This window comes from Haemaphysalis longicornis, unplaced genomic scaffold (genome assembly GCF_048455015.1).
Source record: "Haemaphysalis longicornis isolate Haplotype H1 unplaced genomic scaffold, Haemaphysalis longicornis Haplotype H1 scaffold_12, whole genome shotgun sequence".
Classification (NCBI taxonomy): Eukaryota; Metazoa; Arthropoda; class Arachnida; order Ixodida; family Ixodidae; genus Haemaphysalis; species Haemaphysalis longicornis.
Window position 1 is genome coordinate 122031950 of NW_027526225.1, and position 19214 is coordinate 122051163.

General features: G+C 46.4%; 1 protein-coding gene across 4 annotated transcripts in view; it reads right to left on the reverse strand.

Annotated features, from left to right (window-relative positions):
- The window catches only part of LOC144163424 (uncharacterized), a 204055-nt gene that overhangs the window by 136905 nt on the left and 47936 nt on the right, over window positions 1-19214 (reverse strand). Inside the window, exon 3 of one of the 4 annotated variants that reach the window (XR_013320928.1) lies at window positions 5101-5273. The exons of the other annotated variants lie outside the window; for them this stretch is intronic. The gene's annotated coding sequence lies outside the window, so the exon portion shown is untranslated. Of the gene's footprint in view, window positions 1-5100; window positions 5274-19214 lie in introns of those variants that run through there. 4 annotated transcript variants of the gene reach the window in all.

A 19214-nucleotide genomic window follows, 5' to 3' on the forward strand; every position in this document is an offset into this window, starting at 1 on the left:
ACAAGCGAAGCACTCGAGGAAGGAAGGGGATTAGGCTAACGCAGCGTGTGCACCAGAGCAAATCTCTGGACCGCAAAAGACTCACGCATAACGGAAGCGGCGTTCAGGCTTTCCGATGCGGCAGGCGACGCTCCCAGTCGGTTCAATGCTTCGACAGACGCTTATCTGCCTGTAACTTTCAGGGACGGCGCTTGGCTTATCTGCAGTCGAATGGCGGCCCGTGGTGCGGAAACCGTCTGTGTCATCAAGCGATGCACAAAACGTCCGCAGTCATGACAAAGGTTTCTGCGCACGGTGCTTGTCGCACGACAGTTTGGAGATTGATGTCGCGCTGAAATTCCATGAATGCACGATTCATGTTTGCAAGGAGCCAAGCATATGGGAAAGGATACGCTAACATGCCTGTCTGCATTTCATTCCTCGACCATACGCACCATATCCGAAGTCGCGCTGCTTTTGGAAACGCCGCACTCATGCATACGACCGTTTGTGAAGTAAGAGGCGTCACCTCAAACGGTCTTCTGAGAGACGGTACTGCCCGTCGACCGAGCGTGCGTCGTCTCCGACGCCACGACGACGCACGTCGTCGGCGCGATCTGCGCATGTCGTTGTGTTTACCTGTGCATTCGCGCGTTAATTTATTATCGTGAATAAACCATTATGATATACGCGCAATGTTAAAAGAAAAGCATTCTAAGCCCCATGCGAAAAAAAATGGTATTCTGAGCAGCGGTTGATACCAAACTCCAAGCACCCTAATTTCACTAAAATAAACATGGAAGGAGCCGGAATGATAACAGGACGCGTCAAGACGAGCCGTTCACTTTGACGACCTGTGAAGAGAAAGCCGTGAGAGAAAGTAAAACTTTCGAAAGAGTTGGTGTGCCCCACCGCTTGTCCGGCAGAAAACGATGCTGTATTCAGTGAGAAATCACACATTTTAAGCCAAAGTTTTAATTCTCCACGCATATCTTGACTGCCGCGACGTTAGCGATTACGCATTCAGGGAATATGTCTCAAACAACCGTTAGTATGTTGACTAAGGCTGCTGGGTACGGCGAAAGGACTCCTTGTTTACCGTTTGCTTTTACAAATGGCGCAGCGGTACTGCTCTGAACCAACGCCGCCTGTATTAACGTTGCCTGACGCGTCGCGCGCTTTTCAATGGGAAGGGTAGGGACGCTTAGTTCAGGCACTGATCCGCTATGTGGCGCGTGCCGGCGGACATCTCGCCTTACGTCACTGCTCGCGAGTCGCGAACGCTGCACCCACTTCTACGACGTGTGTCTGTCAGCTTGCCTGTTGGGCTTCAAGGGCCGTTTCGCTTACATCTTAGCCGCGACGGGGCGCTAGTTCTGTGGCGCACTGGGGATCTCGTTCAACGTGTCGCTCGCTTCATACTTGCTGCATTTTTCCAAAGATATAGACGGAGGCGGACTGAAATAGTGTAAGAACATACTGATTGTAGGGTAGACATATAGCTAACAGAAAAACGATATTTTCGGATGGGGCAGTCATTATTTTACTGATATTTTTCTTTCTGGAGTATTTAGAGAAGAAAAAATTGCGTGCACGTTTTTTGTTCAGGCGCTCACTTCTACGATTACTTTCCAATAATATCACGTGCTTGTAAACTTCAGAAAATTATAGGAAACAAAAGGATAAGCAGCTGGGATCCCGCCACGCTGTCCGGGTGCTTCTACAGTACAGTCCTCAATTTTAGAAGTGCGTACCGATGCGGAGTGTGAAAAGCGGGGTCAAAACAATACCTAATGCGGGGGGGATAGAGGTGGGATACCCCACTCAGAAAATTTCAGGGCCTGTGATCCGAGTAGATAAGCGCGCAAAGCCGGCATCAGTTTGCGGCAGCGCAAGGGATTTTGCTTCGTGACAAAGGAAGTTTTATCAGTGACAGACCAAGACAGACAGGCATGGTGAAAAACAAGAAGGCGTAGGAGCGCCGCCTCGGGAACGCTAAACAAACTGTCCAGTATTTTGCATAGTTTCCGAGAAGCGGCGCTGGCTGGCGGACACGAAAGCACGCTGGAAGGCTACGGAGCGGGGAAGGGTAGGAGAGAGCAGCAGGAGAGTGGCTGTTTGGCCATTTTTCGCTCACGCGTTATGCAATGTTTATACAGGCGGCGTTGTCTGAACTTAAGCCCGCTCCAAACCGCTGTCTGAACGTGCTCTGTTTTGGCACCGAATTTGTACCTGGCGCACTCTTATTACTATTGATAGTAATCGTTTCTGAAAAATTGCGCACATTCGACAAACAGGTTCGTGTAAGTGTCGATGGCACTTAAGCCAGTTGGCACGTGTTGTGTCAGTCAAACCCAACGTGCCTTGACGGCTGTGCAGCTTCGACAGGCATAGTTTGCGCCGTACGCACGGGTGCTTCAACATACAGTTCTAGAATAGGGAGCCCCAATGCTGCGGTTTCCCCCAAGCGGCTTGGGGGCCGTACTGCGCATGCGCAGAACCCAAGCCGTTTTGGGGGTTTTGGGTTTGCGTATAGCGCGCTCGATATCTTGCCGATGTAGTGGTCGCCCCAAAGCAGGCCCAAAAGGAGTTGGCGTTCCTTGCGTCGCTCTCGCAGCCAACGAGGCGGCACGTGACTACGGCTGAAGCGAAACCTGCGGCTCGTTTCGCGATCCGCCGACCAACTACGACGATCGCTGAGCTAAACTTGAAGATTCCTCGCGTCGTTCGCAAGAAATGGATAAATCAGGAAATCGCGAAACGTTTTCTGCCCTCGAAACGGGCCGCGCACACGCTTGCCGTGCCTGCCCGCACGGCCCACGAAGCGGCTCGAACCGGTGCAGACCATGCTAGCAACACCTTGGCGCCGCTCATCCGAATCAATCTGATCGCTAAAAGGAAGTTCCACATGCGAAAAAGTAGATGTTAGTCATGTGAAAAATTGTGCTCTGAATGCTTTCAGCTCTGATCTTAAAAGTCGGCCGTAGTCATGGATTGAAGAACCCGACAACAAATATGCTCACTTCATCTCTGATTAAAATCCCTTCCTCCCTCCTTACCTCCCTCCCTCCCTCCCTCCCTCCCTCCCTCCCTCCCTCCCTCCCTCCCTCTCCCTGTCTTTCTATGATAAACCGCCTTCCTGCTCGTGTAACCTCTAAAAGACACCCACGTAAAGTCGACAGTCCACTCAAAACTGTTGCACAAAAAACAAGGAAACCAAATTAGGCTACCGGAGATCCACAAGGAGCCAGAACGTTTTGCTATTTTTGCAACATTTTCGAGAACTATCTCAAGACCGTGACACCACCGTGTAATCCGGTAGACTGAAAGTGACAGTAAAGGCTGAATGAAATTCTCTTTTAACAGAAAGATCGTACGTTTCGTAGCTCCCCGGCTATTGTCCGACGAGCACAGATGCGTCATTTGCTGAGAAATAGGCAAACGCCGGCATTTCTTTCTTCCGCTTCCCTTTCATTTCTTATGACGTAGCCACTCCGTCAGAAGCTAGGAGCGAAGCACCGGCAGCACTGGTGCGGTGTATAGCGTAAACGCTGGCAACGGTAGCTTTTACGTTTCCGAGCCGTGCACCCGACATGGCCGACTACGGCAACGTTTCTCTGGCCGAAGAGGCTTGCTTTCACGTATATTAGGTGTCACCGACCGAACAAGAGTTGTTTTTCAGCGCTGCAGCGGTCGGTGTGCCCGCCTACACCGGACACTAATGATGCTAAGAAGACAAGTAATCGTTGTCTGGTGCCGTTGCCGAGCCCGCGCTGCGTTGTGTCGTTGCTTTGTAGTGTTTGGACATTGCTCATGAACTATTGTTACTGTCGGGAGACGTGGAGGAAAATCCAGGCCCTACCACACGCAACCAAACCAATTAAACCGACTAAACGGTCCACGCCACGTTATCAAAATTAGAAGCCGGACAGGCAGAAATTTTAGCAGAACTTATTAAGTCCATTAATTCGCGACTCACTAACGCTGAACAGACCCTTGCTGACATTGTTGCACGCCTAGTGAAAACCCAGGACCAATGGAAACCATTACCGGACTTGAGGTCGAATGTTGACAATTTGTTGACAACGTCCGTGCAGACGTCGGACAGACTTGTTGGCATTGAGGACAGACTAAATGACTCCGAGGACCGGTCGCGTCGCCGCAATCTTGTCTTCTACGGCGTCGAAGAAGGCGAGTCGGAATCTTGGGCAGACAGCGAAAAACTTGTAAACCAATATTTGCAGAGACACTTTGAAAATAACACTGGAACCGAAGGACATTCAAAGAGCGCATCGTAGCGGCATAATCGCCACTGGAAAAATTCTTCCGATAATTGTAAATTTCACTTCTTATAAAACTAAGGATGATGTGCTATTAAAGCCTTCACGCTCAAAGGCACAAGCATAAGCATATCTGAGGATTTCTGTTTCGCAACGCGTTCCGTTCGTCGTGAGCTAATTCGCTTCGCTCGTGAACGGAATGCGCCCATTAAATTACGGTACAAAAAACTGATAATTGGAAAGAAGACATACTACTATGACACCGGGCATAAATTGGTGAAAGAAAGGACAGAACGGGGTAGCTAGCAGAAGAAAAATATCTCGAAACCTTATCTGCCACATTCACCCCTCCGTAATCCGCCGCAGAATGCCTCTATATCTACTACTGACCTCACATACCCGATTCTTTATACCAACATTCATAGCGTTCTTCCCAAGCGCGAAGAACTATCAGCCGTAATCCAATCAGCTGATTGCGATTTCGTCATTCTTACAGAAACATGGCTTCCATCACATATTGCCGACTCAGAAGTTACTCCATACTTGCCCGGTTTTGCTCTTTACCACAGAGACCGCTTACTAAACCGAGGTGGGGGTGTCCTAATTGGAATAAAAAATTCAATTAATCACTTCAAAATAGAATTACAAAGCCCCCAGGAGATAATCTACATAGCTTGGCGAACCCGATCAAACCTCACTAGTACCGGAACGTGCTATCGCCCCCCAAAACCAGATGGCCATTTTTGCACGCACTTTAATGATTCCCTTGACCTTATCCGAAAACAATATCCCGCAGCAAATTTAATAATATGCGGCGACTTCAACTACCCTACTATTGACTGGTCTAATCAATTCAATGGAAGCACTGGGGAGTCCAGCCAATTCCTAGGTACACTTCAAAATTTTCAATTAACGCAAATAATAACCCAAGCTACGAGAGAGACCACTTACACTTCCAACATTCTTGACTTGATTCTCATGTCCGACCCAAGCTGTATCCAGGCAGTACATTACCTAAAGGAAATAAGCGATCATAAAGTTATCTTGGCATTTTTTCAATCATCATCTCAGACAGAAAAACCGAGGAGGAAGCAAATTAAACTTAAATGAAAAAGGCAACTATGAAAGATTTACCGCTGAACTCGAAGAATTCTATCCTTTTTTCGAGCGAGGTTATTGCGACCGCTCAGTAGAACAAAACTGGAGGCTGTTTTCGGATAAAATGCAAGAATTAATTGGCAAATGTGTTCCAACGGTAACTATTCAAAGCAAACAGTCAGCGTCTTAGTTCGCTAACTCAATTAAAAAGGAAATAAGTAGAAAGAAAAGATTGTTTAGGAAAGCAAAGGCAAGAAATGATCGGCCTACGTGGCAAGCATACCAAAGTGCGGTAAAAAAGCTTTCAAAAATCATTCGCGCTGCCAAGCAAAACTTCTTCGAGATAACACTAACAAATGTGTTAAAAAATAACCCGAAGCAAATTTGGAAGGCCGTCAACCCATCTCCTCCAACCACGATAAGGCTCTATGACGACAAGAATGATGAACTAACCGATAGTGACACTGCTATCACACTGAACAAGGCGTTTTCTTCAGTATTCACGGCAGAAACAGATATGAACCCCTCCCTCTCCTCACAACCAGTAATTTCAGAACCAATGCCCCCGATTTCAATCACGCCCAGTGGAATTCTTAACATAATTAAAAATATGGAACTGTCGTCCGCCACCGGACCAGACGAAATAAACTCCAAAATCCTGAAAAATGTTAAGGTTCCTGTCAGGGCCATTTTTGCTTTGCTCTTCGCTCAATCCTTGTCATCTAGCTGTGTTCCCATTAAATGGAAACTAGGGAAGGTTGTTCCTACCTTTAAAAGTGGCAACAGATCATCACCTCTGAACTATCGACCCATCTCAATACCATCCGTTCCATCAAAAATTATGGAACATATAATTTTCACGCATACCATAAATCACCGCGAGCGCAATAAGTTCCTTTCTAACTCACAGCATGGGTTTTGTAAGGGACTATCGTGCGAAACACAACTTGCCGCCTTCACCCGTGATTTACACGTTGATCTCGACAGCAATATCCAAACAGATGTAATTTTTCTTCATTTCGAAAAAGCATTCGACAAGGTACCTCATCGCCGTCTAATGTACAAACTATCGCTGCTAAATCTAGATTCATTTGTATTCAACTGGATAGAAAACTTCCTCAGAACAAGAAAGCAATTCGTCGTAGTAAATGCCGCGCAATCTAACACAACCCCTCTTTTTTCCGGCGTGCCACAAGGTACGGTACTTGGCCCGCTGCTGTTTCTTATTTATATTAACGATCTGCCTTCCGACATTACTAACAACATTCGTCTCTTTGCAGATGATTGTGTGCTGTATGCCAAAATTACTTGTAACCAAGACCAACTTACTTTACAATCCGACCTAATTACTATTGCAAACTGGTGTAAAAGTTGGCAAATCTCACTAAACGTTTCCAAGTGCAAATTAATGTATTTTTCACGACGGGCGAGTCCGTTAACTTTTAATTATACTCTGTCAGGCTCCTTTTTGCAATCCACAAAGTCTTATAAGTACTTAGGTGTTTACATCAAGAATGATCTCTCCTGGACCGTCCACATAAACAAGTTAATCGCCAGCGCTAGTAGATCTCTTGGGTATCTGTAGCGTACAATGAAACTTGCTCCTTTTCACTTAAAACTGCTAGCCTATAAAACCTTAATCCGCCCTAAATTAGAGTATGCAGCCGCCAAATGGGATCCGCATCAGAAGTACATAACCGATAACATTGAAGCAATTCAAAACCGCGCCGTTAGATTCACTTTCTCGGACTACTCATCATTTACTAGTGTCACAGACCTGAAATCACGCGTAGCTCTTCCTCCCCTCAGCCACCGCCGGAAGCTTGCGAGGCTAGCATTATTTCGCCGGTTTTATCATTCTTTATCACCCAACAATTACATCGTGCCGAAACCCCATGCATCTAGCCGAAGCAATAATGAACTACAAGTAACATACCCTCACCCCCGTACTAACACACTTGCACAGTCATTTTGTATTCGCACTACAAAGGAACGGAACAATCTTCCAGATCACGTGGTCCAATTAAGAAACCTTGACCAGTTCAAGTCGTCGCTTACAGCGCCCGGGATTGTGTGATATATTGGTGCCGTTTCTTTGTTTGATGCCCTTCGCTTTATGATTGCTATTTCCAGCTTATTCTTTTTTATTCGTTGTTTTCATCATATTTGTGTTTCAGCCTTATTGGAAAATAGGTAAGATTGTACCAGTTCATAAAACAGGCGACAAAGGCTCACCCAACAATTATCGCCCCATTTCCTTAACGTGCGTGTGCTGCAAAATGCTGGAACGCATCATTGCGTCACACATTTTCAGCCATCTTGAATCTAATCAGTTTTTCGTAGGAAATCAGCATGGCTTCCGAAAAGGTTTGTCGTGTGACACCCAGCTACTCGAATTCACTACCGATCTGCACCTTAACTTGGACAATGGCTTACAAACTGATTGTGTCTTTCTGGACTTCTCGAAAGCATTAGACCGTGTAGCCCATTGTCGTATCATAGCAAAATTATCAGCTCTTCGGCTAGATTCACTAACATTGTCATGGCTTCGCAACTTTATTACATTCCGTCAGCAGTTCACTGTAGTCAACAATTTTTCTTCCACTCTTTCGGACGTAACTTCTGGTGTACCGCAGGGCAGCGTTTTAGGCCCTTTACTCTTTTTAATTTACATCAACGACTTGGGTACAAATTTAACATCATGCGTTCGGCTCTTTGCTGATTATTGCATTATATACCGTAAAATAAATAATTCTGATGATCATCTAGCCCTTCAAAATGACCTTAATCAGATTTCAAGCTGGTGTGACACCTGGCTGATGTCACTAATTTTAAATAAATGTAATGTAATGATTTTTAACCGTAAACGTATTAACTCTGATATTCCGTATAGCATAAACCGTAACTTGCTAACACGGACGTCGTCGTACAAATATCTTGGCATCATTGTCACTCCCAATTTGTCTTGGTCGGACCACATCTCTAGCATATGCGCAAAAGCTTCTCGATCACTTGGTTACCTACGACGCAACTTACGCAATTCCCCGTCTAGTGTTCGTAAACTTGCTTTTCTAACATTCGTCCTTCCACAGCTAGAATTTGCTTGTTCTATTTGGTCTCCTCATCAAAACTATCTAATTGACATGATTGAGTCTATTCAGAATCGAGCTGCTCGTTTCATATCATCTAATTACGACGGATACGCTAGCATCACCCAGATTAAACATGAATGCTCCCTTCAACCGTTACACACACGTCGCTCCTTAGCACTTTTATGCCTATTTCATAAATATATTTATTCCTCGAGATCATCGGAGTTTAATCTTCCCCACCCATTTACCATGTCACGTAGATTGTACAACCAGTTCAGCTTCTCACGCATTTATGGTGCCACGTATGCCTTTAATTCATCTGCCCTCCCACGTGCAATACGCCTTTGGAATTATCTCCCCGACGTTATCGCATCTGCTTCATGCCATGAAACCTTTCGACGCCATTTATCTCATCATTACGCACCGTAATGTTTTCACTGTACAATTTTTGTATACCTTTTATTTCATATGTTTCTGGCTTTTAGCGATATTCATTATCTCCGAAGTGCGCATGTTGGCTGTGTCTTTCATGAATTCCTGTAGCTTTGATTGTATACATACCTACGTGCAGTAGCCATAATACCATTTTTGTTAACTTCAGTTCACATTCTTGACTTGTGTTTTTCCTTCTTCAAACATTGTATTTGCTGCGTTTTGACTTCTTACTTGTGTTTATTTTCTTGCCTTGTGACATTTTTTGTTTCTCTTTCGGTAGTTCCCCTTTACAAATTATGTGCTCCCCCTTACGCTATGACCTTCCATGGGCCTGTAAGGTATCCTGAATAAATAAATAAATAAATAAATAATGCATTGCGTATTGATACTATTTCCGTGTCCGCTGAATTTTACATTCTTGTACATTTTTTCGAACCGACGTTGTGCATTTTTTTTTTGTTATCCTGGAGCTCATGTCACCCTTCTATGCTCGTACCAAGTGTATTTTTTGTACCACCCCTCATGTAATGCCTCCACTGCGGAGGCCCTTGAGGTAATAAAACAAATAAATAAATAAATGCGTGCACGAGAACGCTAGCGATTATTTATTGAGAGAAAGTAAGCTTTGACCGGGCCATCAAGAGACCGGTTGCATGTGGGACCAATATGTTTTCTTCTTTGTCGGTTTCAGTCATACCCTATTAATTGCAAAGCTACCAATCACCTAAAGTTACGCTATTAAAACAACTAAACGCGTTATCTTCGCCCATTTTTGTGCAGATACAAGGCGCATTGTTCAGATTTTGCTGGGGATACTCGCCAAATGCTTGCGCAATAATAACATGCAACTGTTCGCACCTTCGTACCTGGTAACCACGGAGTGCTGCTAACCACCGAATCCGATCCAAATGTAACGAAGGCAATCGTCAACGACGTACCGAGGCTCTCGTTACTCGTGCCCGAATGAAGAGAAGTACATTTTGATGATAGCGTGTCGAGCCGTTAACAGTTTTCAAACCTCTTGCACCAGCGCCCGGCGTCGCAACGGCTGGAATTCTTGTGACGAAATTCAAGATATCCCGACCAGGTTCTACCTACCTTTTTTCGCATACGTGACCATATCAGCTTCACCTGCTTTCGTAGCTGCGCCTAAAACAATCTATTCAAATAAAAAAAGGATTTGGACCAAGCGCGAGAAAAGTTCCCTTCGATTTCGTCAGTTTTCTTTCTGGCGCAACACCACCGGCACACAAAGATCCTCACCTCGAAAAAGAAAGGAGGAACTGTGCAAGAGATTCTTCGGAAGCATTTCTACTGTGCCCTTTATCGACCGCCGCTGATGAAGTTTCAATTGTCTCAGTTTGGCACAGTCCTTACGAAATGATACGCTTTATTCATTCGAGGCTTGTTTAATTTTTGGGGCTCGATTGATAGAAGGGTAATGGTCCAACTTTGGAGAACGTAATACGTTTTTTTTACTATTCCTTTTATGCGAATTCGTGTGGAAAGATCAGACGTTTATACAGGATAATAGTTGGACGGTGTGAACGCTTTAAACAGTATTCGCGTCTCTTGTTTTTTCTCTGCTTCTCCTTTCTGACGTATTCGTCATTGGAATCGCTATATGCGAAACGTTTTTCCTTAGGTGCGACCAGATAAGGAAATAACAGATATTTATAGGATGTTACATTGCCACGAACCATGTATGGGTTTGTTTATTTATTGTTTGTTTTTACTGCCCGGCCACGCACGGCTCTGTTATCTGTGTCAAGCGAAGTGCCCCTTCCGTTCTTTATTTTCATGCCGCACGGGCTAAGTCATACAGATAAGCAGATTGTTTCGCCTTAACGTCACTAGACCAGAATAATATTGTCTGATCTACAATGTTGTGGATATAGATCGACGGCTCCAGAAACACTCACGCCGAAAGATAAAAGCCTGCAGAGCAGACGCCGCGGCATTCGAATCGTCGACGCTCGCCTTAGCACGTCACTTTGTTGATTGCTGCTTCGCCGCCTGTGTATTGTTTAAGTTATTAGGGGAGCACGAGGTCGCTCCAATAAACTTCTTTTTCCCTCAAGACAACTGCATCGTCTTTGGCCACGTGACAATATCTAAATTTACCTTTACAACGCACTTTTACCTTCGTTCGCTTGAAAACAATCCAAATTTCGACGGCCGACAACACCGGATGATACAAATACATTTTAATATTTTGATTCAATAATCAATGGTGAAATAATTAGGAACTCTGCGATATCAAAATATCGCAAAAAGATGACCCTAGGTCTTCGACCAATGTTTTTCTTATCTTTTAACGCAAATCGTAGCTTCGGTTCTCTTGAGCGAATGTCTTATTGTTGTCTCGCTATAGAGCGATGCCGAGAAGGTTGTCCTGGGTGTGTTTATATTCGCGCACAGATTGCATCTTACACACTGACGATAATATAAAGCATTCACCGGTGTGTTTGTCTTAAGTTGCATCGTCGCCCATGTCTGTCATTCCTAACGGTGATTAGAACCTCAGAGTAGCACTGACTATTTGTATAAAGACGACGCATTGTATTTACTCGCGTAATGATTGCACTTTTTTTCCAAAAAATATGATGCAAATTTAGTGATGCGATCATTACACGAGGTAAATTTTTCACGTAAAAAGTTTCAGCGCAGAAAACGCAATCATGTTGGAGATGGCAATTTTTACAATAGGTCTCATGAACATAATAAACTTAATCAATAAAAACATAAGAAAAACTTCACAGACCAACGACAGCCGCCTTGCAAACAGACTCAAAATCTAGTGTTTTCATGAATTACGGAACGCGCTTGAAAGAGTTTGCTGCGAGGTGAGAACAGGTCGACCAATAAGTGACAGCTGCTGTCACAGTGCGGACAGGGCAGCCGACGCAGCAAGCTGAGCGCGTTTTCTTATTTGTCTTGTGAGTACATTATGTGCATTTAGTGCGAGTTTCTTCCGCACCAATAATGAACTAATTGCGTGCCGATATCGCTAATAGCGGCAAGTCTGCATCAATGACGTAGCCATGTCCGCTTTGAAAGAGGAAGAAACATAGGTAAGCACGACCATCGTCAGCTGGATTTGGCACACACACGGCGTATGGCAGCGGAAAGTTCAGGGTGAGGTCATTGCGCAGGAACTAAAAAAAAACATATTTTGACGACGAACTTAAGGCGTGCGATCATCATGCGTGTGCGATCATTATGTGAGTAAATACGGTATTTGCATAGATATGATAGAATGGGGCAAGTAGGCTCTGAATCTTCAGCTGCCGTGGTAAAACATTGTAATTTTTTTACAAAGGCTGTCCGCGTGAAGTGTGGTGAAGCCAATAATTATTTTAGGCAGGACTTTTTTTTTACGTAGTTCTGGTCGTGTATTTATTGGGTGTTTAATTGCGCGAAAAAAAGCTAACTACGATTCCTCTCGAAGCACTGAAGTATGCTTACGTGCACTTATGGAGGCCTCATTTAATGCTATATCCTGTTTGCGTATCTATCTCCCTTCGCATTCGCGTCTTCGTGGGTTGGCGTGAATTACTTCGACAGGTAGACAGGTGACACTGCACACGTAAGGTTCGCCATAATCAGGGTTCTCCATGTCTGGCCTACATCTATTCTACTCAAGTGCCGTCGCGTTCGCCATTCACGCGATGAGACGTCAGGGCCTCACGCATCACACTTAACTGCTGTTCCTCCACTGGAAGCGTGGAGATGTAGCGTGTTGGTGAATCACTAGGCTTCTTCTCTGGAAAAAAAAAAGATTCATCTAAATGAACCGCAGCCCGCACTTTATAGCCCAAAATCCGAAATTTTGTGAGTGTTTTCTTTTACGTGTTATAGAGGCCGCCCTTTTTGCGTACCGGACAAAAACTTCGCTTTTGCGCAAAATATGGCGCCCCGCCTTTCGAAGAGTGAAGCAGTCGCGCCCTTTCTTCACAAGAATCACAGCTATGGGCCGCAATGGTGCAGGGCTTTGGCGAAAATGACCACGTCCCACCATTCGGCGCTGTAGTTCTGCTTATTCAGACGTCCACATCCCCCTCTCTCTTTCACTGCTTCGCGGGGGTATTATATGCCGAAGAAATTGCTGTACCTTAGCTCTTCACTAAACTCATTAGCAAAGTTGTTTATCCATCAAAGCGTACTCTATCCCTAATTGATGATTTCGCCTCATTTAATCTGAGCAACCACTTTGTATCCTCAATACTTTTTTTTGTGACTGTCCACCGATATTAAAGCCCGCGGTCGCAGGCCTCCTAACCTCATTGCAAAGCATCACAAGTGCGCGCGCAAGCGCGTGCGTTCGTCTTGTTTTAGTCAATCAATTGGAGTCCTTTATTTTTTCCTATTTGAGACTTTACACCCTCTTGTGTAAGCCTTACTTGTTTCTATTTCTACCGCCTTTTCTGTCGACATGCGCTGGCAAGGCCTTCTGGTTGTCACGTGCCACGCTACCGTTAATTAATTCATAATTCTAATATAGCAATCGCATCCTGCTGATTGGGCACTGCTCCATTTTATACCAATCCCCCTGAGCGAATGGGCGTCAAATGGATGAGAACACAAAGAGGAGGAGCGTACAGAGAAGGGTCACAGGCGTGCATCCAGTATCGCCACTTTAGGCGCTTCGGTTACCATCCCGAAGATTCAGAAGAGCGTGGAACGCTCAAGGGGGAGGCCGAGTGATCCATGGGAAACCAGGAGCGACTGCCGGTGGTCAGCGCTCCCCGTCCACCAGCGGCTAGGCGCCCTCGGCTAGAGCTCTTGCCTGTGCCGCTCCAGCCTTCCCCTGCGCCGGCCAAACGACCCTTCACTCGATACTCCAAGCCATGCACACCAGACTGGCCTGCTAAGAGCTTAAAGCAGTGAATCCTGCCCTACCTTGCGGGACAGTCGTCTAAAAAGGCACCGAGGAGAGTTATTTACTTGACCCATTCATGACATCAAGAATCAGCGTACCTGACAAACACTCTCCCCTCTTAAGATCACTAAGTGTGTGTGTGTTAGACCAGCAATAACCTGACGATGCCGTGCGAGGAGGAGGAGGAATGCCTTTAATGAATGAAGAGAAGTCAGCCTGGCAGCGAGCTTGGCTTGCTACTCCACATGAACATGAGATGTGCAAAAGTGAAGGGAAACGAAAATACAAAAACTCACACAGACACTACAAAAGCAAATAAGCACACAAACTGACAAATGCAGGATCACGCACACGGCGCACAAACCGGAGTGAAGTTAAGGCACACATTCACAGAGTTTCGTTCAGGCCGGAGTCACGGAGAAATGACACCAAAGCCCGTGTACTCCGTGTTGCCGCGGCAGTTGAGTGCCAAGGACCAATGGCGTCAGAAAGCTTCAATGGGGCATCAGCACGCAGTCCCAAAGTTGTCTTCCAGGTTAGCCGCGGGGTGTCATAACGGGGACACACACACAGAACATGTTCTATGTCCTCACGGACACTGCATACTTGACAGTGAGGGGAGGCCACCCGGCGCGTCTTGTGCAGGTAGTGGCTGGTAAAACTACGACAAAGTAATGGATTGGGGCGTCTGATGTAGCGCTTCCTCTACTGCCAGTACTTTCAGTGCATGCGTGTTCGCTGCTCCATTAGCAGGAACACTGCTCGTAATGGATTGGGGCGTCTGATGTAGCGCTTCCTCTACTGCCAGTACTTTCAGTGCATGCGTGTTCGCTGCTCCATTAGCAGGAACACTGCTCGTTTTCAGTCTTCTGTGCGCATGACCGAGTGGGAACGAACTTGTTTTTCACCATCAGTTATTGGGATTGGGATGCTCCCATTCCATTGTGTGTGAGCTCACCAGCTTTACTAATTAAAAACTGCCACCGCGCTCTGAACCATAACGTCAGGGAAAATATCCGAAGTATAAGTTCTTAACACAGTGAATGATCCTAACGCTCTCTTTGTCAACTTTTATCGCTGTACACAATGTATTTTGGTTAATTACTGGTCACCATGATTGTCTACTCATATCTTATAGCGAAGATGAACATTTATTGCGAAAGGTTTCGTTTAACCCGACAGCATCGGCGATACTCTGTAGGGTATTTGACCGCTGATTTTATATTCCGAAATCGTTAGGCTTAACGCGAAAGTGTCCTCTCCCTTACCAGAGGCGGCCAGCGCAGGGGCCGTCAGCGCTAAGCGGCTTCTTCTATCCTCCCTTGTGTTGAAGGTACGCCTATCCTAACAGCGTCTACTCTACGGCTTTTGCGCTCGGACATCACGGCCTCGGGTGCTGCGATAGATTGAAATCACTCTTCTAAGCATAAAGTATCCCAATCGATGCACATATTTCGTCGAATTTCTCAAAAAAAAAAAAAAAAACCCGGCGGTGCAGCATTCAAGATGATCCAAACGCTTGTCCGAGCCATTATTCAGCCCCGCCTAGTGTATCAGGCTGAATTCAACTGTCTCACAAAGTCAGACTGTGCGCTACTCGAATCCATTCACAATTCGGGTACTCGCGCAATAACTGGTCAACCAGCCCTCACCCCCATCTCAATTCTCCAACAGGAAGCACCGCTCAACACATTCGATGGATTAGTTCATCAGCGTCGCCAAAAGTCCCTCCAAAAGCCCCTCAACCCAGATGCTGCTGTTCTTGCAGCATGTACAAACAATTAATAGCGCCACAAAAAAGAAGTTCCACCAATTAACAGATCCACGACCTGTTTTCCCCATTCATCCTCGAATGGTTGGCGCTCCGGTTTCACTTTCTATAGAGTACTGCCACTTCATCTGTATACGGTGAGATTTGTCGACACCCGCACATCAGACACTCTGCTTCACACCGCTTCATTTGGCCAGATCAGGGCTACCGACCAAATTCCGTGCACTCACATCACGACGGAAAAGGGGCCATCCACCCCAGCAGAGTTCCTCGCAGTGCGGTAGGCACTGCCGCTCGTCTGCAACTTATTCTTCCAGCGGAAACCTTAGCTGGGGGCGTCCCTGGTGCAGGAGGGCCTGGCCTCAGCTGCTCGTCAGCTCTGATTCCCAGGCGGACTAGAAATAAAGTTAGCTTTCCGAAGTATACTTTTGTGTCCGCAAGAATCTTACCTACAAAGGATATCGCTCGTAAATCCCTTGTCAGGAACGACGAGCTTCGCCAAAGGACAGAGCAAGCCGTCCTCGTAAACCGCGTGAGCGACAGAAGCCAATACGACTTTGTCGAACATGTCAAGGCACCAATCACGGGGACCCGCCTCTGGACGTTGCAGGGAAAGAGAGAGAAAATGCGGGAGGAGGGTGGGAGAAATGCAAAAGAATGTATTGTGCACAGAGTTCAGTATGCTATTCGTTTGGAGCTTTATCGGTCAAATTATTTTGGAGAAAAGAAGTGCGCTCGTGCGCTTAGCATCGTGAATAAATGATTTCGATATTTCACTGAGGAACGGAGACAAATACGATACGAGGAGGAAACGCCAGAAGATAAAGGGAATGAGGCTCCGAACACTGCGCTATTTCTCTCGTCTCAGTATTCTTCGGCGTTTGCACTGCCGCGGGGTCGTCAGCAAGCAGTCGTACACACAAGACTATTACTACTGGAGACGCCGAGGTCAGAAGTATAGTACTCCTCGGCGCCAAGCATCAGATAGGAGAGCGCCACCGACACTACCATGCCGATCAAAGTTTTTTAGTAAATGGAGCCTACCTGGTGCACCATTTATCAGAGCTCGTCACGTTACCACTCGAGACAGATGTAATGACGAATTATCAAGGGACCCTTTATCATACGGCACCGCAGCGGGATATCGTGTTCTGCATGTTGCATTTGACGGCGTATTCTACGCGTGTGTAGAAGTTAGGCGAATCCTATTATTTGCCGCACAATGACAGCAACATTATTATTTGCAATGTTCCGTTCTTCTACGTTCATTCGTGTGCTACTTGTTCTTAAGTCGTTTCGCCTCTTACATCATCAAACACTTGATATACATGTCAGCCCTCACTTCTTTGGGCAGAGCTTCAAAAAGGTAAAAGAATTTTTAGCCGTAACTGACTGCCGTGCGCACCCATTCGAAATATTCGCACGAGCATTTCGGCACCAATGGCTAATAACTACCAGAGTCTACTTTCGCGGTAACGCAATCGATTGCTTCGGTACTGGAAAAAAAACTGAACGGGGCCAACCTAGGAGACTCTGGCTAACTCGATTTGGTGCCTGACGTGATCAGGGTTGTGTACGACGAAGGAGTCCCTTCGCAACAGCCTGACGAACCTGCAGCTGCCAAGTGTTTCGAGTCCTCGACCTCCGTCCTTTACAGAGTTCTGCCAGAGATGCTGCCTCCGTTGATATAGAAGCCTGGGGCCATAACCACAGAGAAAGTCGATTCCCTCCGCGTAATGATACTGCCCTGGATAAGAGTAAGAGCTATCATGGGCTTGATTTTGCAGCCTGCTTGAAATTTCACACCACGGCTTCACGTGAGAATGTTTCAGCATTTTTCTATCTTTTTTTCTTCCCGTAAGCTCCGCATCTTTTTGCTAAACATGACGCGCTTGCAAAGCGAAAAGTGGCCCTATACGATGCAGTTTTCTGTTCCCCCTGCCGTGAAGTAGGACAGCAAGAAGCGCCGTCTTTCCGCGCCTATAAGCAACAGTCACAGGCAGCTGGATCGTGCGTGGCGAGCAGTCTGCACGGATAAGAGACGGGGCGCGCGTTCTCCCGTTCCGAGGACATGTACGTAACGCCGCCTTTGTCGGTTGAGGCACGGCAGTCGGATTTTAGCAGCTCTGAATCTATAGCCAGTGATGGTCGCTCGGTGCAACGAGAAGTTGGGCAAGCTAAAGCTCGGATAAAGGTCTGCGAGTTTACTCGGCGCTGTTCTGTTCGCTGGTATTGATTCGAACTTTGACTTTTCATCTCCCTCTTTTTATCATAGGATATAATGCCTTCGTGTCGCTACACCAAGACGTATCGCTACGTACAGATGCACAGGCATCGCAGTACAAAGAGTAAAACGTGCTATACCGAGAACTATAACGAGATTTAAGTGAACGACTTGAACATAATGTGGCGCGTTGGAGGGAACGCCTGTACAGAAAAACATTGAATGTCTGAAAAAGTCGGCACTCAAACAACCTTTCCCACAGTAACGAAGCCCTGCGGAACGAAACAGCCGCAGCGCTGACGTCGCACGCGGAAGAAGCGGCGGCGCTCCCGCGCTGCCCATGCGACGCTGCACAGCCGACTTCCAGGCAGCACAAAGCTGCGGGGACAGAAGCAAAATGAGTTGAATGCTCCCGATTGTTTTGCGACGTGCTCTCCCGCCCATCCCCGGCGCGTCCGATCTCTTCCGGTGATCAACTTGACACAAGGAAAGAGAGCTTTGCAGCTTTTATACGTTTACAGCATCGAGAGAATTCTTAGGACGGTGACTGTGCTCTGTCACTCACAGGCACCGATCAACAGCCGTATAGATGGAATTTCAAGCGAGAGCTTGTCGTTTAAACTAATACACTTAGCGACAAGGGCTTGTCAACAGCAGCCGATCCAAAAAGAAAAGGAGTAACGCAATGGGCGATGACCGTGTGTAAAGTCAGGGAGTCCGCCGGACCGCAGGCTCGTCTGCTGCAGTGAGCCGCGCTTTTGCGTACCTGCGCACTTAAGCGTGGACTTTCATTATAGGCATTGCTGGTTCGCGTCGCCGTTGCGAATGCTTGGTGCAGCGCTAGCTTGTCTTTTTTTTGTACCGTTGGTCAGTGCCAAAATGCAGCTTGCGTCAGAAGCGTGAACTTTGTTTTGTGGTTCTTGAAGTACGGGCCGTAAAAGGAAACGATCAAGGGGAACTTAGTGGCTGTTCCGTTTCCTTTCTTGCTCTCACCTTATTTAATTACACACTTTCGACATACATTCCCACCTTGCACAGTAATAAACTAAAACAGGGGTCGGCAACATTTTTGGTTGTACGGTCGAGTTGAATGAAGCCGACTTGGCGGAACGACAAATCGGGTGGAAGGGGAAGCGGGGCTTTCAAGGCAAAGAGATAAAATTCAGCGCATTGCCAATGATATTTGTCGATAATTGACAATAATCATGCTAAGTGTGAACATGGGGACAATGCAACTTGAAGAGACCAATTCTCAGTTCTTGTCTCGCCGTCCAACCCCATTTGTGGTCAATACTGCCGTGTCGGCGTTCAGATTTTTAGTGACAGGGGTAGTGGTTGGGGGTTGTGACGACATGCTGGGAGCCGCATAATACTGCGGCCGAGGGGCCATATTTGGCAGCGGGTCGTAGATTGCCGACCCTTGCACTAGAAGATAACGAACACAGTCAGTGAC